This window comes from Sciurus vulgaris (genome assembly GCF_902686455.1).
Source record: "Sciurus vulgaris genome assembly, chromosome: 1".
In the NCBI taxonomy this organism is placed as follows: Eukaryota; Metazoa; Chordata; class Mammalia; order Rodentia; family Sciuridae; genus Sciurus; species Sciurus vulgaris.
The window spans coordinates 121,190,255-121,213,272 of record NC_136461.1 but is presented as its reverse complement, the minus strand read 5'-3'; the positions used below and the strand labels follow the sequence as shown (position 1 = coordinate 121,213,272).

The 23,018-nt window shown below is 38.9% G+C and overlaps 1 long non-coding RNA gene across 2 annotated transcripts; it reads left to right on the top strand.

Moving 5' to 3' along the window:
- The first annotated feature begins 384 nt into the window (after positions 1 to 384).
- Positions 385 to 22,255, top strand: LOC306657855. 2 transcript variants are annotated; one of them, XR_013762902.1, is made up of 4 exons: positions 385 to 2,059; positions 11,855 to 11,932; positions 19,896 to 20,000; positions 20,318 to 22,255. It is a non-coding gene; the product is annotated as an uncharacterized lncRNA (long non-coding RNA). The 2 variants fall into 2 exon arrangements; XR_013762903.1 differs by lacking the exon at positions 385 to 2,059 and having other exon boundaries at positions 7,760 to 11,932.
- The last annotated feature ends 763 nt before the right edge of the window (positions 22,256 to 23,018 follow it).

The window sequence follows — 23,018 nt, the reverse complement described above, 5'->3', positions numbered from 1 at the left end:
ATTTCTCTGCCTAGCTTGCTTGCTTCTCTCCTGGCCTTCAGATGAACTGCCACCATTTTTCAAGACCCAGCTCTATCAAGAGGAGTATATGGCAAGCTTATGGAAAAAGAAAGTTACTATTATGGAAAAAAAGAAAAACAGGGCCAGACTTGTAGGAGTTGGCAAATAATCTCTAATATTGTGCTTGCTATATTAAATTGTGCATTTACCTTTTTATCTCAGTGTGTTAGCTCCCAGAGGATAAGTGTTTTGTGTTTATATCCTTAACATACAGCACAAGTATGTAAAAATGTTTGCTAAATAAATGTGGGCATGGGAGGAAGCAAATGTTTGTTGAGCACTTATAGTAAGCCTGCATGCTTTTTGGACATCACCTTATTTATTTTTGTATTGGGTATTGAACTCAGGGTGTTCTTCTACTAAGCTATATCCCAAGCCCTTTTTATTTTTTGACAGGTTCTTGCTAAATTACTGAGGCTGGCCTTGAATTTGTAATCCTACTGCCTCAGCCTCCTGAGTTGTTGGGATTACATGCATGTTCCACTGTGTCTGGCTCCATCTCATTTCATTTAATCCTCAGGCTTTTAAGATAAGTATTATTTGTTGACAAGAAAACAGGCTCAGGAATTAACTACTTCTTTTAAGGTTATGAACTTGTTAAGGTTGGAGCTAGTGTTGGAACCTAGGTCTGTCTTTCTTCTCTTGAGTGATTCTTCAGACTGAGCCAATTTCCCCTCCTTTCTGGGCACATTTGGCAATGTCTGAGATGTTTTGGTTGGCACAACTGAGCTATATTGCTGACATCTAGTGAGTTAAAGTCAGATATGCTGCAAAATATTCTACAGTACACAGAGAAGCCCCACAGCAAAGAATTATCTTGCCAAACTAGCGCCAAGTTTGAGTGTTTTAATCTGTCAGGGTGCTATAACAAAATAGACTTGGTGGCATATAAATAGCAGAAATTTATTTCTCACAGTTCTGAAGGCTGGAAAGTCCAAGATGAAGGTTCTGGAAGTTTGGTGTCTGGTGAGAACCAGTTTCCTAGTTTGGGAATGGCCATCTTTTCCCTGTATCCTTACATGGCAGAAGGGGTGAGGGAACTCTCCAGAATCACTTTTATAAGGGCATTAATCTTCATGAGGGCTCTACTCTCATGACCCACCTAATCACTTCCCAATGCCCCCACCTCCTGTCACCACGTATGAGGGTTAGGTTTCAACATATGAGTTTAGGGAGGAAACAAACATTTAGCCTATTGCATTGGAAAAGTCTGTATACCATGTTGACTCTAATGAAAAGCAAGTAATCAAACAAAATAAATGCATCCATGACCCCTTAAGGGAGTCAGACTGAGCTCAATAGAAGTCTTGTGAGCCACTAGCATTGGTAGGAAAAAAACTGGACTATTCTGTCCAGTTGTTAACTTGCCTTCCATTTTATTTATTTATTTTTAAAAATCTTATCCACCCAGTCTTTCTTCTTCCCATCTTTCTTCTCTTTCCCTTTTCTCTTCCCCTGTAGATTCTAATTTAGCTTGGAGAAGTCAAGCCAGAAAACTCCAACATTTTCAAACCTCTTTTCTAATTAGAAGGTAGAGATAGTATACAAGAAGCTGCAAATTTCCAATTGACATCTGTAGGATCTGGGAAAAAGGCCAAAAATGTCACCCTCTGAAATTGACAACAAAAAGTAGATGAGATTAATCACTATGATAATCTTCCCAGCTAAGAAATTCTTGGTAAGTGTGCTGCTAATAAGACCTGGCTGTTTCCTAATCTCAGCCAGGGTTCAAGAATGCCTCTTTGTAAAGGAAAACAATTCAAACATAAGTTGTGCAAGGTAAACTGTAATCTAGGAAATTATAAAGTGTTTATCCTGGGGAAGTCTTCCAATAGGGGAAGCATTTAATGACTCCTTCATGTAACTGCCTGTAATTGTTGGGAATGCTTTGTGTTTCTGTTTTTCTTTTTCTCAGCATAATGAACCCTAGGAGGGAGGAACTAGGTTCATTTTATCAGTGTCTCTCAGCAGAGGCTTGGAGGAGTTATTGACAAAAAGGGTAAGAATTAATGGCAGTGTCTGCATGGGAGGGAAAGTGGTCACAGAGGTTTGGACGTTGTTCGTCCCCCAAAGGTTCATGTCTTGGAGGCTTGGTCCTCAGTGTAGTGGTGGGAGGTGGTGGGCCTTTAAGAATTGGAGCCTGGTAAAGGATTCTTAGATCACTGGGAGCTTGTCTTGTCTATGGTATGGCACCATAGCCCTTTGGCTTTCTGTCTTGCCATGTCATCTCCCTTTCACAGCACCAAAAGGTCCTTAGCAGAATTGAGACAATGCTCTGAGAGCTAAATAAATCTCTTTGCTTTATAAAGTTAGCCTGCTTTTATTATTGTGTTATAATAATGAAAAAATGGGCCAGTATACTCAGTGAAATGATTCTTAATCAGAAGTCCAAGAACCCTGGTTTTATGTAAAATTGTATGTGTGCGTGTGTGTGTGTGCGCATCTTTTTCCTATGAGAAATGTCTGACATTCATCAAAGGGATCTCTGACCTCCAAAATTGATGCCCTTGCCCTGGTGAGTAGACACAGCTACTGAGGACAATGAAATAGAAAGAAAACCCAGGAAAGACAAGCGAAGTAAACTCCTTCTAGGTGAAAGAGGATTCCTTTTCAGAGCTCAGATTTATTGATTGTGCATGTGCGGGACCTCTTTGTGTAGGCAGATATAATTCACTATTTTTTTGTAAAATTGGGAGCCTGGCATATTGGTGGGAAGAGGTACTGTGAGCAAAGATCAAGGTAGAACAGAAATCCAACCTGAAGGACTGGAGAAAAGTGCAAAGGATGATAGGAGACTTAGAATGCAGTTGGGTGGGGACAGGGGTAGGGAAAGAGAGAGAGAGAGGGAGGGAAAGGTGTGTGTTTGTGTGCATGCTCAGATGCACATGTGCATATGTGCATATTAAATTGTCCCATGTACACCAACATAAATGTTGAATTTAGATTCCACAGATGCCTTGGGATAGTCAACAGACATCAGTAAGAAAAGATTTCATGGTACTGAGTTCTAGGTAGCCAGCCAGGTAATTAAGATGGGTCTCTTTTTAAGTTTTTTTTAGTCATAAGTTACAGAAATTGATTTTAGCTGAAGGTCTAATTTATAAAGAATATTGGATAGTTCATGAACTCCAAAGAAGGAGCTGAACAGGGAAGTCTGGGGAGGCAAGAAATTGGACAGTTTGAGGACTTCCATAGCAGGTGACTTCTGGTCTTTAGGTTTTAAATTTCCAACAGAGAAATTAACTGTCGAAACTAGTCCCAGGGAAGAGAGAAACTCATGAGCCATAGAATCACTTCAGTTGGTTTTGACCACAGTCACTATCATTATTGGTTTAGCACATGTGCCTATCTTGAAAATAGTGGGAGACTAGTACCCCAGCACGCAAGTCTTCAGTTGCCTGTTACACACTGCATGCTCTCAACGTGTTTTCTTAAAACTAATTAAACTAAAATTTTAAAACTAATTAACAGGGTTGGGATAGTAGAGGAACGAGGAACTTTCAGGCGCAGGAAACAAAATGCAGTGGCTCTCAGAGAGGATGAACTTGGCATCCTAGAAACAGAAAAAAAAAAAAAAAAAAACCTTGAGGCTAGAAAGCAATTTGCAAGGAGTGAGGAGTAGTTTTTTGTTATTGTTTTTGTTGTTGCCTTTAAAAAAAAAATACTATGGATACTCAGTGGAGTATGGATTCTACAGATACCAGCTAGAAAGTTTTTGCAATAATCAAAAGAATAATGCTGGTGGTTTAAATCTGAGTAATAGTAGTAGAGATGGTAAGTGATAAGTGAGTGAATTCAGCAATACATTTTTGTATTTTGGAGAGAAAACTAACCACTTGCTGATGGATTAGGGGTGAGGGAGAAGAAAAAGAAAATCCGAAGTGAATCCTAGGCTTTTGGCTCAGGCAACTAGATGGATAATAATGTCCTATACTGCATTTTGAAGACTGATGGAAGGAGTAGGTTTATGAAGAAAAATAGAGTTTGGAATTGATCCTGTCAAGCTTGAGATGTTAGCTATCTTAGTGAGGAGGTCTGGGGGCAGTCAGATACACATCTGGGAGCCACCAAATTATAGATGTCACTCAAAAGTAAGGGCCTGACTGAGATTGCTTGGGATGATACCTAAGTCTGAGCTCCAGAGAATCCATTTGTAATGAGAAATGTATAATTTCTATATATTATACTTAGTTTATTTTGGACGTTTGCATTCTTGTTTATGAATGTACTCTCAGCTTCATGTAGTAAATGTCACACCCTTTGCAGTTCTAGACTTCCTTGCTTACATCATTGGCAAAATCTTTTTGGCTTCACTTTCCATGTATTTGAGGGGTTGGCAGGAATTCACTGTTAACTGGGCCTGGAGGGAAGGCCAAGTCTGCCAATAAATCTCTCTTTGGGCCTGTAACCATTTGTATAAGATCCATTAAGTATATTAAGTGGCCATGGATAAAACCAGGTTCTTAGAGCCTACCCTAATAAACCACATGCAGAGAATCCACTTTGTGGAATATTTGCAATAAAAATTTAATTTTGAATAGTGTTAAACTAAAGCCTGCGTAAGCTCTCTCATGGCATTTCACATATATCTGGAGTGGTTCTCTTAATGAGCATTTAACGTGAATTTATTTTAAAAGCAGTCTGAGCAAAACACAAGTAGAAAGGTGGGCCTGCTGATTACATACTGTGTACGTATTTCCCTATGAATTCTATCTAGTTTCACCTAGTAAGGCTACATAACCATAGTAATTAATTAGTCCACCTGAGGACCTTACTTCCTTTATTTTTCAAGTAAAAATAAAAATTTCCCTCTTGCTATCAAAACATTAAGTCCATTATAAAAAAAGATAAAATTTAAAAAAAAGGAAATGTGAAGCACATTAACTATAACTATACAATCCAGAGACACTGTCAACATACCTCAGGGTATAGCTTTCTAGACTCATAGACACATAAAGATCACATACACTGTGTAGTTTGGAGTCATATTATTCACTTTAATTTAACATAAACTTTTGAAAAAATCTTAGCAATGTATGTTTCAATAATAAATAGTCTTCAAGACTTTCTTCAGACTTTAAATGACTGCCAAGAATTTCACAGTGTGAATGTACTAATTTAGCTAATTATCTATCAGTATTTGCATTGTTTCCATTTTTTGTTTTTGTTTTTATGTTCTGTTGGTATATCAATAACATTTTTGCGACTGAATCCTTGGTGTTTTTATTTCCTTAGACTAAATCTTTAGAAATAGACCTGCTGAATCAAAGGTTCTGACAAACATTGCCAAATTGTTCTACAGGTTGTGTTATATTCTCACCAGAAGGAATGCATTTGTTAACATTGGACCTGAAAAATAATCTTAAAAATATCTTTGTCAAGTTCACAGGGAAAATTTGATTTGATTTCTTTCCTTAGTTGTGAATTTGAACCATATACTCATTGGTCTCTGGCATTTCTTATTTTATGACTGGCTTTGCTACCTCTTGTACTCAGTATTCACTGGAGATGTTTATTATTGATTTGTAAGACCAATCTCTGGATATTTGTTTAAAATATTTTATTTAAATATTTTTCCTAGCCTGCCATTAGGCTTTTATTTTTTGACCTGAAAAGACTGAAAAATGTAATCAAGATCAGTTTTTCCTTTTTATGATTTCCATATCTGTCATTATTATTAAACAGCACTTCTTAACCCAAGATTATATAAATATTTATAGATATATATGTATTTTTTCCTAAAGCTTGTTTAGTTTCATTTCTTACATTTAAATCTTTATCTGTGGACTTTATTAAATGTGATATAAAAAGTAAGAATTTAAATTTACTTCTTTCAAACAGTTAACTATTCAAAGGTTAACAATTTTGCTTCATTTTACATTTCTCTGCATTAGATTTGAAGATTGGTTGTGTAGTAAAGTACATGTAGTGAAGTACTGATGAAAAGCTACACACTGGAGGCCTATGGCCGCTGTATCTAGCCTATGAATATATTCGATTCAAGTAATTTTTTTAATTGGTTGCGTATAAAAATAAGGAAATTTTATACAAAAATCTAGTTTTACAAATTCTTTTGAAAAAATCAGGCTATTCAGCAACTGGACTCACAATGTCTCTTGACAAAAATGTGCAGGAGCTTCCCCAGGGAATGTCCCCACCCATATACTTCATTCATTTTTATTTTCTGCCTGGCCCCTGAAGGCTTATTTATTTATTTATTTATTTATTTATTTATTTATTGTGGTGCTGGGGACTGAACCCAGGGCCTTGTGCATGTGTAGCAAACTCTACCAATTGAGCTATATCCCTAGCCTACCCTGAAGGCTTTAATGGTCAAAACCACTGCTATTATGTTTTATGTATTTATCTTGCATTTGGACACATTATGAGATTTTTCTAATTAATAATGACTGTTTTGGAGTTAATTTTCCTGAGTTTTCTTAATTTTTGGGGGAGGGATGAGGTTCTTCTTCTTCTTCTTTTTTTGTTTTGTTTTGTTTTGGAACTGGGGATTGAACCAAAGACTTTGCGAATGTGAGGCAAACACTTTGCAGTGGAGCTACATCCCAGCCCTTTCCTGAGTTTTTACGTAACTGTATCATGCAAGAATTATAAACTTGTCTTCTCTTTTTCAATTTGTATACTTCCTAATTCTGTTTTTCTTGTCTTGTTACACTTGCCTAAAGATTCCTAATCACTTTGAATAATGGTCACACTAGTAGACACTTTGATATTGTACCTGATTTTAATAGGAATGCCCTGTGTTTGGCTTGAGTATGAAGTAAGCATTTTTATTGTGTCAAAACATGCTTTTTATAGTTCAATGATATTTTTGAAATTAATATCAGTAATATATTGAGTTTGATCATATCAAATGACTTCAATACTATTGATACTATATTTTTTCTCTAAATTTCCAACTTTATTTATTTTTATTTTATTTGTTCTTTTTAGATATATATGACAGTAGAGTGTATTTTGACAGATTATATATACATGAAATATAACTTATGCTAATTAGGATCCCATTCTTATGGTTGTACATGGGTGGATCAAATTTTATAATAAGAGATTTTCTAATGTTGAGCCACATGTGTATTTTTATTATAAATTCTAATAATACCCACACTACTTAATGTGCACTATTAATCTAATTTTCCTTTAAAAACAATTAGGAAATTTGCATCTCTTTTCATAAGTGAGGTCATTTATTGTAATCTCCCCCACACACACCTTTTGTGTTTTGCATTTTTTCTTGAAATATACGTCATCTAAAATTCTTGCATCCGTTTAATTTTTTAATTGTATTAACTGGTACATTCTTTAAAAAATTATATATATAGTATTATATATAATATTATAATCCTCATTATATATTATATAATATATACATAATTCTCATTATATATTGTGAGATTAATTTTATTTGTCAACTTGACTGGACTGATAGCTGGCAAAATATCATCTTTGGGTATGTCTGTGAGAGCGTTTCCAGAAAAGTAGTACTTGAATTAATAGACTAAGAAGATCCTCCTTCCAATGTGGCAGGCATCATCCAATTTTTTGAGGGTCTGAATAGGAAAAAAAAGTGGAAGGCTGGGGAGATAGCTCAGTTGGTAGAGTGCTTGCCTTGCAAGCACAAAGCCCTGGGTTCGATCCCCAGCACCGCAAAAAAAAAAAAAAAAAAAAAAAAAAAAAAAAGTGGAGAAAGCGTAAATTTATTTTATCATTCTTAAAAAAAGTGGGGGGGGGGGGAGTAAAACCCCATGTCTCTGAATGCTTTCTTTCCTTTCTGTTCCCCAAAGCCTTGCCCGGTTAAGGGAACATTATTATTCTTATGAGCAAGCCTGGTCTGCAAAGTCCAGATATGTAATATCTCAGAGGACATTGGCTTTCTCTTATGTACATTGGGAACTAGGGCAAGTTAGAGTAATCTGTAGAAAGCTACTTTCTTGTGTGTATACTGGGACAGTTGCTGCTTGGATGCTGGTCATACAAGCAAGCTAAGTAAGCTAATGTTGATGATGTCACTGCTGCTACAGCCTAATGTATAAAACCCCTCTCAGTGGTGACTGTAGCAGAACTGAGGGCACTGTGGGAAGGATACATATCACTAGGCAAAATGTCATGAAGGAAAGGAGGCACTGCTTGGCAAAGCACATTGAGGGACACAAGTGCTATCTGTTTCGCTTATTGCCACTGGACCTTTTTCATAAGCATATCTCAAAAAAGCTTTATCATATGCAAACTCTGGATATTTTCTTTAGTCTCTTGGAAACCTATCCCACTGCCCTGGCACAACTGAGCTATGAACCTGATGCCAGAGCACCTATCTTCTCCTGCTCTTACACATCAGTGCCCTTGGTTCTCTGGCATTTAGACTCAGAATGAGACTTACACCATTGGCTCTCCTAGTTCTCAGGCCTTTAGGCTTGGACTAGAACTACATCAGTGACTTTCCTGGGCTTTTATCTTGCAGAAGGCAGACTGTAGAATTTCTCCAACTCCATAATTGCATGAGCCAATCCCTTGGAATAAATCTTTCTATATACTTCTATATATCCTCTTGACTTTGTTGAACCCTAATAGATATTATTTTTCTTTATTTTCTATTTGACTGTAAAAACAATTTTAATGTGAAGCATTATAAAATAGCTTATGATATGCATTTATGTAGTTTAAAGGTCAATGAAACAAATACTCATGCAGTTACCCACCAGATGAAAACAGAACATCACCAATACCTAAAATTGTATCCATGTCCCTTGCATCCCAATTGCATCCCAGTCCTTCCCCCAGAAAAACCTCTATACCAAATTTTGAGTTAATATAATCTTGCTTTTTGTTTATGGTTTTAGCTCTTAGATTTGTATACCTTAACAATAATGCTTTTTTGGCTGTTTTTGATTTTTACATATAAAGAATCTGACATAACTTTCCTATGCACGTACATGACTACACCACAGTGAATTCCACTATCGTTACATCCGCAAAACTGGGGCCCTAATTAGAATAAGATATATTCCATGCGTGCATAATTTTATCAAAATGGACTCTACTGTCATGTATAACTAAAAAGAGCCAATTTTAAAAAAAGATCATACTGTTTATGTATTTGTGTTATTTGTTTTTATGGTACTGGGAATTAAACCAAGGGTCTCATGCATGCTAGGCAAGTATGTGGCCCCAATCTGTATGTGTTTTTATGAAATTCCTTTGCCAATATCATATGCATACTATTTATGCTGATGCATGCAGCTCATCCGCACTCGTTTTCACTGCTGTATCATTTTCCATCACACATATTTATCATCTGTTCTACTATTGTATGACATTTTTGCATTTAAGGTGCAGAAGAGAAATCTGCCATTTCTCAGTATAAACACCTTATTTTGCTTTGTTTTCCACCTGAATGGTTCTAGGCCATTTTTGAAAAAGATCTTTGCCATTCAGTGTTTTCTAGAATAAATTCAGATGAATCTTACTAAGTTTGTCAGGCACTCTCATATCATTCCCTTTATTTCTATATCTGGTCATTTTCTTCCATGTCTCTAACATTGGAAGGTTGGTGATTGTCCAGCATGGGAATGAATAGGGGTTCTTTTAGAGATTATGGATAGCTCTGGAAGACTTTCAATCTTGGTATAGGAAACAAGTTCATATTTTCTTCCCTATAATTAGTAAGTGTCACCTTGAATGAGTTGTAAAAAGAGGTGACTTTGGGTGGGTGGACTCACCCCTGGCTGAAGGACTCCCTCTGTGATTGTCATGGCAGCTGAATCCCACCAGGCAGCAGTGTTCCTCTGGAGGATGTGGGCAGCTCTCACCAAGAACACACCTCATCAGTTTCTCTGCTCCATTCTCCATGCTTTCAATGCTGTAAACAAGTCTTGAGCAGGCCTGGGGCCACCTGGTCCTCCTTGAGAACTCCAGCACCTGTCACCTTATCAAGGCAATGGTGGGGTTTGAAATTGGCACCACTCTCCACAAAATGACAGCCTCATAACCCTCACTCATCTCTGGTCCCTGTCACACTGAAGCATGGAAATTTTGCCCTCTTCTATCTCATAGGTCATTTCAGCTAGGAATTATGAAAGGAAAGTGTTAAATGCATTGACTCAGATTGCTGCTTTGGACTGGAAATATGATTTATTTAAATTATTTTGACTCTCAAAGAGTGGGCCTTGTGTGCATTCATGCTGTCTCTTGGAGTCTGGTGGAGAGGGAAGAGTAGATAAAAATAGATGGTCAGCTTCTGTTTTCCAGTTCATATCTTGAGAAAATCCCAGCCTACTCAGTTGGTTGCAAGGGAAATTACCTGAATGCTACCTGGGATTTATAGTCACCTGGGGACAAGCACTTTTTTTTGATGTCAAGTAAGACAGTCTTTTCCTCTTAGCCTCTGGACAACAGAAAGGGAAGCTGACCATTTTCCAAATATATTGTAGAAGGAAAAATACATCAAGTGGGAGGTTGAACAATGTCCTTAATGTCCTTTCTTTCTAGAAATCCTGAGACTGGTGTTTTCTTTTGCTGTCAAGGGGAGTCTATATCTCTCTAATACTGAAGTCCTGAAATTTGTGCCATTTGTTCAATGTCACCTAAAGCTTTTTAATCAATGTTTCAAGGATGGGACTGACTTAGGATCATAAAGATATTTTTTATTAAGGATCTGACAAATCAGGAATGTCTTTCCTTTTTGAAGATCTCTAATTAAATTCCCCTTTATGAACCTGAGGTCTTAAATACACAGGATGCAGTTAAGATTTTTTCCTTTCTCCTGGGAAACAAGGAATTAGCAGATTGTAACTTTGCTTATTGTTCTTAAGTAAATTGCATTTATATGCACCTTTCCAAGAGAAGTTAAATTATACATATTATAGGAAAGGAAGAAAAGACATGGTGATTATGAAATTCCTCTGAGAAAGACTGTGTTCTTTGCTTGCCACATGATATATCTATCAGAGTAGACCTGTCTTTGCAGTGGGTCTAAGATGGTTGGTGAATTATGATTGAGAGTTTCAAGCTCATCATCCTTACTATTGAGAGGATAACTGAAAGGTCAGGACACTTCCTTTGAGAGTTAATCAGTTGTGCCCTTGGGACGTGACTGTGGAGTGGCTTCTTTCTTAGGAACAGAGGTAGGGTAGGGAAGGGAAGGTGGTCTTAATAATAATCAAATATTTGAAAAGAAAATTTTATCTTCAGCCATGATCTGAAAGCTGTATACATTACAATCAAGTGTTTCTTGGAATTTTTTGGATGGAGAAAAAAAGGTGACAGTAAAAGAATTCTTTGATTCTTTTAAGCCTGCTGAAGTCTTGAAACTCCTGTCACTTTGCCCATAATACCATCCAAGTGGGCTCAATCTGAGCAGGAGGACATCTCTGATTTGATAAGATTCTAAAATATTGTACATTGAAGCTTTTGGTTCCAATAAGACAGATTGTGCAGGATGCTAAGAAATAGAGACAGGTCAAAAGAACTTGACTTTATTTCCTTTTCCTTGTTACATACAGTGCTAGGCAATATTCAGGCACTGCCCTCAGCACTTCTGGCTCTGTACAGAAGGTAGGATTCTTCAGTTGCCCAAATAGTCTCTGGGTCCAGAGCTGGGTGTAGGATGTGCCCAGAGCAAAGCCCTTGAGGGTAACAGATGAACTTTGAGGCTATTATGACCCCGTGTGTGTGTGTGTGTGTGTGTGTGTGTGTGTGTGTGTGTGTGTGTTACTGGAAATTGAACTCAGGGACCCTCTACTACTGAGTTACCAGCTCTTTTTATTTTTTGAGACAGGGACTCATTAACTTGCCTGGACTGGCCTTAAACTTGTGGTCCTCCCTGCTTCAATCTCCCAAACCACTGGGATTACAGGTGTGTGCCACTAAGCCAGTCTTTGATTCTCTCTTGTAACTTCCCCAAGGGCAGAAAGTTTGAAACAGCTAATTTGGTTAATCATAACTTCCTTAATTATTTAGTAACCCTGTGCCTCATTTTTCTCCTCTGTAAAATGTTGATAAAAATAGAACACGCTTTCCAGGAATGTTGTGAAGATTAAGTAAACTGAAGTTGTTAGAATAGTTTCAGGACCAGAGAAAGTGCTTAGTCAATACTAATAATTCATGATGTTATTGCCTTATTTGGATAATTGAGGAACATATTTTCCCTTATTTTTTAATAGAAATGTTTAAAGATCAGATAAATTGATATCCTCCTTCCTTCCTTTCTTTTCTTCTTCCTTTTTTTGTGGCACTGGGGATTGAACCTGAGGACTCACTCTGTCACTGACCCAGCCCCGCTTCTAAGTTTTGAGACAATCTTACTAAATTGCCTAGGCTGCCCTTGAACTTGCAATCCTTTTGCCTCATCCTCCCACATTGCTGAGATTACAGGAGCACGTGTGCCTCCACAACCAGCTCAGACAACTTGATTTCTAAGTGGAGATGAACTTTTCATGGGAAATTTGCAGCTATCTTACATGTCTTTCCAGGTTGGAGATATGTAACATATTTTCTGGTTTGGGATACTAGAGCCTTATATACTTTGCTTAAGCAGTGCAACATATAATACTCAAAGAGTCTCTTAATCTCATCCAATTCCTGTGAGAAGCAACACTGTTGCACAGTGGTGACAGTAGATCCCTGCTCCATCATGAGTTCTTCCCAGGAGACTCCTGAAACACTAGTTTTATAGCAAAGATGCCTTCCAGCAAGATTGACTATAAAAAGAATTTTCTTTCCCATTGGTATGTATTATAAAATTGGAGAAATGTTCTCATAAAAAAAAAAGAAAACTTCACAAATTGGACAAAAATGCTTAGTTAAGGAATGAGTAGATGATGTACTTGCTTTATTTCACAACCAAATTGCAAGTGCCTAGCTGGGACTCCTATCTTTTAATATATATATCTCATAAAGATTTAGAAGAGGAGCCAGGCACTGTCACTCACCTGTATTCCCAGGTACTCAGGAGATTGAGACAGGAGGATCACAAGTTCAAGGCCAGCCTTGGCAACTTAGCAAGACCCTGCCCCAGAATAAAATAAATAAATAAAAAGTGGTAAAGTGCCACTGGGTTCAATCCCCAGTAAAACACACACACACACACACACACACACACACACGCAAACACACACACACATGAGATATGGGCTGGCCAGATCTGTACACTAGAAATAGAATGTTTTTTTGATATGTTGTGGAATTCTTTTTTGAAAACAGAATATTGTTCAAAAACTTTGTTCAGGAAATGCGACAAAAATGTACTGAATGTAGGGGTGTGAAGAGGAACCACACCCTTCTGACGAAGTCTGTTTTACAGAACCCTGCAGGTGGCCTTAGTGCTGTGAGGGACACAACCATAAAGCCTCTGAGATGGCATGATCTTGTTTGAGGCAAGATGAGGATCCTGAGATTGAGTGACTCAAGTCTATTCAGCTAATTATGGTAAAATCAGGACTGGACTGAGACTTTCGGCCATACTGGGAGATTCCAAGATCTCCATTTTGCTTTCTCTGTACGAAAACAATTTTTCTCATTTTTACTTATACCAAACAAAGACTATATACTAGTAGAATTCAGCACCAACCAACTTTTTATTTCCTATCAAAGGCTATTTGCTGCAATATCACAATTTACCAGTAGATGTCACTACATGCCATATTATTGTGCATATGGTCCACACGCTGAATGTTACTTTAACTTGAAAATTTGGGCTCCACAGATTTTTGGAAAATCCTGGGTCTGTTTGGGAGATCCAAGATAACTATGAGAATTTTTTAAAAATCGTGTTACAATCTTGATTTAAAAAATTGAAAAAACTTATTTGACCAGTCAAAAGGACAAATCTTAGTTGAAATTCTTTTTTAAAAATTTTTTTGTATTGAGAAATGAACCCAGAGGCACTTTACTACTGAGTCACATCCCAGCCATTTATTTTTAATTTTGAGACAGGGCCTCAGCCTCCAGAGTTGCTGGGATTACCGGTTTGTACCATCACACCTTGCTGAAATTAATTTTTAATTAAAAAAAAATTAGACATTTCTCAAACTGAGCTCCTTGGATGAGAAGTGAATTTGAGGCTCTGAGAAGCACTCACCTTCTCAGTCAGCAAAAGCTCCTTCTCTGAGAAGCAGAGAGGACTTTGAAGATTGAAGCACATGAGAGTTGAAGTATTCAGCTCACTTTAGCTGTGTGATCTTGACAAAATTGCAACAGGACACTGATCATGCAGTGTTGTGAAAATGAAATAATATATAAAAACACAAAGATTAACTGTTATTATTAACTAAGATTGTTTCACTTAATAAAAGTATTTTTATAGCTAAAAATGTTTGAAAACTTCTAAGTCCAAGCTTTCATTTAAAAAAAATGTGGGAACAGGACTTAAGAGGCCAACTGGTTTGGTTTTCTGATCAAATTTCACAATTTCAAAACACAATGCAATTATTTATGTAAAACAAGACATGCTTGCTCTAATCTTTTACAGGTGTATCCCTCCCCATTTGAGGAAACTTGATATGTTCCTATTTGGGTTTATCAAACTAAGGAAATACAAAACAATCTTTCTCTTTATTATTTTAACATGCCATTTATTTTTCAATTTAAAATTTATCTTTACCTGTTCTATTTACCAAAGCCAGAACAAATTTGTAAAATTTCAATGGATGTGCTTAAGTGATGACTCTATTAAATGCAGTTAAAACATAATTTAATTAGTAAATATAGAGATTTTCATAAATTTTCAGCCACAGAGTTAATGCTTTATTTAATAGATTTGTTGATCAGGCAAATATTTTGCTTGAGAACATTCACTTTTGCTGAATAGCTGTGTAAGCTTTAATAAAATGAGAATTCATGGCTTATGATGTTGATTGCTTTGATAAATTATTCGCTGAAAAAATAATTCAAAGTGTTGCGGGTCCATGTTCATTTAGTTTTACCTTTATATTGAAATCCCACCTGTGTGCAAAGTAAAACTTCTATTTCCCTGAATTTCTGAGATTACCAGGAATTGTTATTTTTATGGAAATGCAATTTGATGAAGATAAAATTCCATTGCAACTATACGTTCTCAGATATCCAGGATCTGAAAAAAACCTTTGGCTCCTGGAGCCAACAATTCAAGGATGGTGGATTAGACCCGGGATGTTCTGCCTTTTTTGAAGGTTGTCGGTGGTAGTCAGAGCAAAGCAGAGGCGATCAAAATCAGTAGCCTCTAGTACTTTTTTTTTCTTCTTCTTTTAAGTAACCCAGGCTTCCCCGATGGTATCTGGGGCGTCTGTTGCTGCTGCAGCCGACAGAGGGCGCAGGCTTTGGCGCCGTTTACCTCCCTCCTGTACCCTGTGGTGCGTAGTGAGTCACACCCAGGCCACGCCCCTCAGCACAGGCGGCACGGTGGGACCCGATGCTTTTGGGGGCCCATGAAAATGTTTTAAGTTCTTTTGAAATTAAACACACACACACACCACTGAGAATGAGTATATAATCATGAACCCAGCCTGGGTTACTTTTATCTTTATACAGGCAGCTGTAAAATAGAAGATTTTTTATTTTCCTTTTTAAATGAAGGGTTCGTGAAGGCCCAAGTGTGGCGGGCCCACGAACATCAAAATGAAACTCCCAGGGAGGGAGGCTGGATTGTGGGGGAATGATATGACCACCAGGTGGCATTAGATGGTGGACCAAGAGCCCTTCCAGTTCAGTGATACATCTGTGATACCGGTGGGGTACAGTGGGGAGGTAGAGCTAGGTAGGAGGCTCTGCCTTAAGGACTTTGGTGCCAAGTTGTCACCTGACCCTACATAGAGGAACCCCAGAGGAGCAGTAGATTGAGGGGGCACAAGGGCTAAGCATCACCCCTGATAGTTGGGAACAACAGAGATCCTGGGGATAGGAAGACTGCCTGTGGAGTAGAAGTGGAAGTAGGTGGCAGATGTGTATATCTGCCAAGACAGTAAAGAAGATGAGCATGTGCCTGCTCACTTCTGGGGGCAACAGTGCTCCACCCACCTCTTGGAGAACAGGCTTCATCCATTATGTTAAATTAAGCTCCTGGAATTAAAGCTTTTGTTATTTAACTGCTGGGTGCCTCTAGCCCTCGGGATAACAAGGCCATCCTTACCCTCTGGACTGTGGGTCAGTCCTTTCACTAGGCTGACTCTGGTAGGCAGCAGGGACAGGTGTTATTAGAACATCATTCCTATGTTCATTTATGGTTTCCTCTTTCAGTCTTTGTGGAGCCAGGCCTGGGGACCATATATTTATGGTCTCCGCCTTCAAGAAACTCAAAGTCTTCTTTCTGTAGGAGAGACAGAAAGCAAACAGACTGTTGGCACACAGTGACAAATGCAACAGCTGTGACTGGTATGTGCAGGGGTGGGGCAGCCTTGAGCAGAAGGTGGGTCTTGAAGGTCATGCAGGAGTTAGCCAAGAGAGATTTCAGAGAAGGACACATAAAACACACAGTGCTCAGGACTATAGGTGGGAGCTTAAGGGACAGAATGAGGAATGAAGAAAAATAAGAATGGAGAGGGCTGGAGGCACAGCTCAGTGGTGGAATGCTTGCCTACCATATGCAAGGCCCTGGTTTCAATCCCCAGCATCAAAAACAAAACCCCAAACAAAACAAAGCAAAAACTAGAGTGAGATGGTCTGCAGGTTATGCCCAAGGGTCAGACTTCCTCCACTAAAAAACTGGGGAGTTATTGCAAGATTTCTTCAAGGGAGAGAGGTAGAGAGATACTTATGCACACACACACACACACACACACACACGCACACAATAAGATCTGAACAATATAAAGACAGTGTAGGAGAAGTGGGGAGATGGGAGGTGGAGACAAGGAGATCTATTAGAAGGCAGTTGCCAGCTAGGTGCAGTGGTACAAGCCTGTAATCCCAGCTACACGGGAGGCTGAGGCAGGAGGATTGCAAGTTCAAAGCCAGCCTGAGCAATTTAGTGAGGTCCTACGCAAATTAGTGAGATCCTGCCCCCAAATAAAAAATTTTCAAAAAGGCTGGGGATGTGACTCAGTGGTTAATGCCCCCTGGGTTCAATCCCCGGTACCAAAACAAAAAAAAAAAAAAAAAAAAAAAAAAAAAGAAAGAAAAAGAAAAAGAGGAAGACAGTTACCAGCAGTAAGTAATAAGAACATAAGATAGTAAATGTTGAAGCCTCCTTTCTGCTCTCATCTATCTCGTCCGCTGACAGTCTGTGTTGTTTATAGTCTTGAAGCTCCAGGTAATCAGGGGGCTCAAGAATTGGAGGGACTTACCAATTCCCCCTCATTTTGTTCTTCCAGTGTCAAAGACATGAGTGAGCTGGATGGCACCCCTAGGTTGAGGACATTCAGGGGGTGGGGAAGAAGCAGAAGCCTAAAATAGGGCTGAAAAACTGGGGTAGTAGAGGAATAGGAATGACATTACAGTAACTTAGGACAGAAGGTTGGAAGGGGGCATTGACTACAGTGCTTCCCCAGCTGGGGATCTTCTAGAGAATAGAATTAGAAGGCCATGTTTACCCAGCCCTGAAAGTGACCTAAAGCTCTTTCTATGGTCTTAACACCAACCAATGGAAGGGATGAGGAGACCACTAATTTCATCTTGTTTAATGAAGGACCCAGCTCTAGGGAAATTAAGCTCTGTAGGGAAGAGAGAAGATCAGCCACTTTTCTCCTGGAAATGCTGTTGGGGTCAGCAAGTTCTACATGTGATCTGGATTAGTTCCCCCACTATTGCTGCTATGCAACCAGGAAGAGCAGGCCTTTTTGGGGCCTCCTGAAATCATAGGAGGCAACCAGAGGCCACAGCTTGATACTATGAACACTGAAGGTGCGGGTACCACACAGCCCTGATTTCCATGTGGCCTCCAGCACCTCCCAGGACTGTATCCTCCAAGCCCTTGTTGAGTGAGGGCCAGAAGCCTGGCTGCTTCAGATCCTTTTCTTGTTCCTGTGGCTCTGGGCATCCTGCAGAGATGTTCACCATAGCACTATCTTCCTTTGCATCCTGCAGAGATGTTCACCATAGCACTATCTTCCTTTGAAGGTCTGTGTCTCTCAATTCTGTAAGATTTTACCTGGGCCCCTCCTGACCATCTGGACTGGTATTATGAAGAAATCCTAGGGACCCCATCAGCCTATTTGTCAGGGACAAGAGGATATGAAGAGCTCCCAGAGGCTAAGAAGAGAGGATTAAGGAGTCATATCCTGATCACAGCTCTAAAAGCCCCAGGGAGTTGATTCCCAATACTCTGCAGGAAAAATGTCTTCCCTTTCCACTTGTCAATGAACTCAGCTCAAACCAGAGACTTTCCTGTAGATATTATCTCCAATAATTAAATGAAGAAAAAAAAAAAAAAAAAAAAAAAGCCAATCCCATGTGGTCCCTGCAAGCTATGTGCCTTCAGAGGTATATTCCTGTTAGTCTTCACCTGGGGCCCAGGGTCAGGGGACTGGACTGAAAACCAGGAAGGGTAAGGAGGAGATGGAGAGGCCTCTAGCCCTGGAGCAGCAGGGGAGGCAGGAATAGCTCTGTCTGGGAGAGACTGCCCCATGCGGCAAAGTGAGAAAGGTAGATTGGGGTTATGCCACAGAAACCTGTACATATTGGAAGAGTAAAGTTCAGAAATTCTGTTCTGCAGAGCTAGCAACATGGAATCCACTGGTTAGGACAGGCAGCCTGGGATGGGGGATGAGCACTCTCCTGAGAGGTAGAGACCTCTGCTTTAGTCCTGGCCCTGCTACTTCCCAGCAGTGTGACTTTGAGGAAGGGACTTGACCCTTCTGGATTTTCTTTTTGTGAAATGGAGATATGACCCATTTATGGTTGTGAGATCTTGCTCCAAAATCATTCACTCAACTCCTTGGGGACCGGTTATAAGGTCACTGAGATAAACCAGGTGTAGTGGCACATGCCCATAATCCCAGATATTTGGGAGATTGAAGCAGGAGGAGCACAAGTTCAAGGCCAGTCTGGGCAATTTAGTGAGACCCTGTCTCAGAAATAAATACATACATAAGTAGATAGGACTGGGGATGTCACTCAGTGGTCCCCAGTACCATAAATAAACAAAACAAAAAGTCACTGAAATAATAAATGGAAAATATCTAGCACAGAATCTGGGTTATGGTAGGTGCTTAACAAATGTTAATTCCTTTCCATGTAACTTAAATTTCAAACCCAACTCCCCTCAATTTCCTTCACATGCCCCTGTATGTCCTCAAAATTGTTCTTTCTCCTGCCTACTTTTCATCAGTGAATGGTACCCGAGAAACTACCCAGTCCAGAAATTGGAGGCCTTCTTTTCTGCCCCACATCCTCTCAGTGCTTTGGGAATAGCATGATGTTATTAAAATCCATAATAAAAACAAAGTGATAGTGTTATCATTACTATCGTACTCCATTTTCCTGGTTAGTAGATTTTCTTTTTCCTAGCAGATTTTTCAACCTCTTGGATTATACTATTAATTAAATTGTGAGATTACATACAGCATCATTTCACAAATGTTCTGCCTTCCTGACAGAGAAATTCTCCCTAGATTGATAATAATCCACAAAGGGAATTATTCACATGATCAAGTGAAAATAATTGGAATCATCCTCAGGTAGCTTCACTGAATTCGTCAAGCTAGTATACCTCTCCTTGGGCTAAGAGTTTTCTCAACAAAGCTAGGCCCACTGTCTGCCTGCTTCTGAGGCCACCAGCTTCTGCCTCCTTCAAGGTGGAAAGGTTTTGTATTATCATTTATGAATTGAATACTTTCCATGCAGAATACTGTTTTTATTGAATATAAAAACAGTTTTGGCTCTGAGTTATTTGCAATATTTCTTCACAGACAGACAAGGCTGGGGTTGAGATGAATGGTTCAGACTCATGTACCCTTGGCTTACTATTTCAAGTTGACACTCACTACAGTCTTGTTCCAGCTGGACTGGAATTAGTGAGTTCAATGTTCAGACTATTCAAACATCTGCACACTTCTCCCTTCACTGACACCCTCCAGACTACTTCCTGATGCTTGGGGTTCTTCTCAGTCACCCATCGATTCTGATTCCTGAGGCCTCTGTCTTTTCCATCCAGTGGGGCAGAGATGCTGGGGCTGTGCTGCTGACTTCTGTTGCTGTCCTCTTGAAAGGAATATCGTACTACTTGCGTTAAATGACTCCCAGACTTAGGCTTAAGTGATCATTCCTCCAATCCATTTATACTGACGAAAATGTAACTCTCCCTTTTTTTCCTCTGCCTGTCCTCCAACAGCTTCCCAAAGCACCTTTTCAATGAGGAGGAGCACTCCAATAAGAACCTCGTCTTCTGTGGATTCTTAATATAGTCTCTCCTGCCAATTAACCACTCATTCTTCTATATCTTGGGCTGATTCTCTCTAAATTTACAATAAATTGAGAACTTAGCCAATGACATCTGCGAAGACCCTATTTTCAAATTAGGGCACATTCTGAGGTTCCTTGTTGACATGAGTTTTGGAGGATCACTATTCAACCTACCTACATTTTTCCACCAGAGTGTGTACATCTCCTACATATTCAATCTCAATCTAAGAGTCTATGGTCCCTTACATATTTTATGTAGATAAATGGCTGACATAAATATTCTTGGAAAACTAAACATTGAGATTGATAGATTTTATCAAATTTTATCTCTGGTTAAAATTCATGGGCCATGAATCTGGCCAACTGTCTAACAGTTTGATTGAACACCACTGAAAAGTTATCCATGGTATAAATCCAGGAAATACATGGTATAAATCCAGGATAGGCTTCATCCACCTTTTGAACCTAAGGATCAGTGTTGAATATTAGTAAATAGTTGCTTTTTTATTTCATCTTTGCCTGTTGACATCTTTGACATACATATGTTAGATTTTAATTATAGCTGTTTATAAACCTGCTTTTTCTTCTATCAGTGAGAACTGGGTGAAAGAAACACATAAAGGGAAAGGTATTTACATTTGACTAGTAAAATTTTGTAGCAAAGAAAGAATGATTTTTTGTTGTCGTTACAACAAAAACACAATCTTTCATAAATGTAAAGTTAATATGTACTCATTTTGGAGTCCTGGAAAAAACATATCAGCACAAAGAAATTCAATCAGAATAAACTGTTGTTACTATTTTAGAGCATGCTTTTCCAGTCTTTTTTTCCTAACCATATGCATACGTAAATAGGAAGTATAAAGGAAAAGAGGTCTATTATTTACACACACACACACACACACACACACAGAACTGTGGCTGCTTCTGCCTTTCAGAGGAAGTTAGAATTTAGAAACATTCCTAATGGTCCTCAGAAAGTATGAATGGTAGACCTCTTGCTCCTACCCCTTGCCAGGGCATGGAAAAAGGAGGTGAAACTAAAAGAGTAATAAAATGCTCCTCACAGCAGCAGGCGAAACTTTGAGTAAATTGCTGGCTGCTTAAGAGACTGCGGGCAGTGAGGGCCAGGAGGCAGGGAGGTGAGATGTGAGAAGGGGAGGGAAAATTTCTGGGACATGGAAAAGGGCAGAGTCCTTGCAGGAGCACAACAGGAGGGAGCTCTGGTGGCAGGGGATGTCTGAGGTTAAATGTGAGGTGGTTTCCTGCCCTGTGCTGTAATTATACTCCACCCCTCAGCTCTTCCATGAGACTTTGCTATTAACAACATCCTTGGATTACTGTTGGACTGGCTGAAAGAAAGCATGGAATAAAGTAGAGTTGGGAGCAGCAGAATATGCCATAGACATGTAACTTTATAGTCAACATTTTCATTTAGCAAAATAATATCAGTGGCATGTCTTCATGTCACAAGATGTTCCTGCATGGCACCATGGTACTCAGCCCTTTGTTTATAGCACTCTTTCAAATACTGAAAGTGTCAGTGGCACAGCTGAAGGATTAAGACTCAAGACAACATTAAGTAATTAAGCAATACTTAAGGGGCAATAGCTAATGCAGTAAAATAGTGTCTATGGCTTCTCTGCCTCCCGAATCTAGGTAGGGACTCTGGTGGCAGAGAGGAGGGGGGCTGTTCCCACGTCATATGTATGGCATTGCAATAAACGCCCTTGTACATGTGCTGCTCATATGTCTAACTGTCTCCTTTAAAATCCTACAAATGGAACTATAAGGGCCAGAGACACATTCAGAACATTTCTCTGACATTATCAATTGTCTTCTCCCAAAGTGATAGCAATTTCACATCAACCAGCCAAATGTCTTTGTTAAGAATTAATAATTTAATTATTTCATAGCTTTCACAGTTTACAGTTCTAAAAAATAGAATTTGATCATTTTTAGTTTAATTTCGTGATCATTACTTGTGAGGTTGAACACTGCACCCTCCCCAGCCCACCCCCCGACTTTTTTAGAAACTCAGGATTGAATCCAGGGTGTCTCTACTACTGAGCTAGATCTTTATCCCATTTTTATATTTTAATTTTGAGGCAGGCTTTCACTAACTTTCTGAGACTGTCCTCAAACTTGTGTTCCTCTTGCCTCAGCCTCCCAAATTATTGGCATTATAGGCATGCACCACCATGCCTGGCTAGTCTACGTGTTCTTTTATGGATTCTATATTTGGTGTCATAGTTTAAAATAGTTTTCCAAACCCAAAATTATGTATTTTTGAATAGTTCATTTATTATTATCTTTTACATTCAACTCTTTAATCCTTCTGAATTTTTTTTTTTTTTTTTTTTTTTTTTTTTTTTTGTGGTGGTGCTGGGTTGGAACCCTCATGCATACTACGCAAGCACTCTGCCATTGAGAATGACTTGAAGCTATTCTGATGACAGAAATCTAGGTTATAACTCTAATCCATTACTTTACTTTGTAATTATTTTTATTTTTGGCAGGCATTTAGAGACTGAATATATAAACAGCCTATGCCAGACCATACATGACAGTAGGACTATGACCTGCAAACTTTGTAGCAACCAGCCCAGGAAGTCAAACTAGTACCTCTG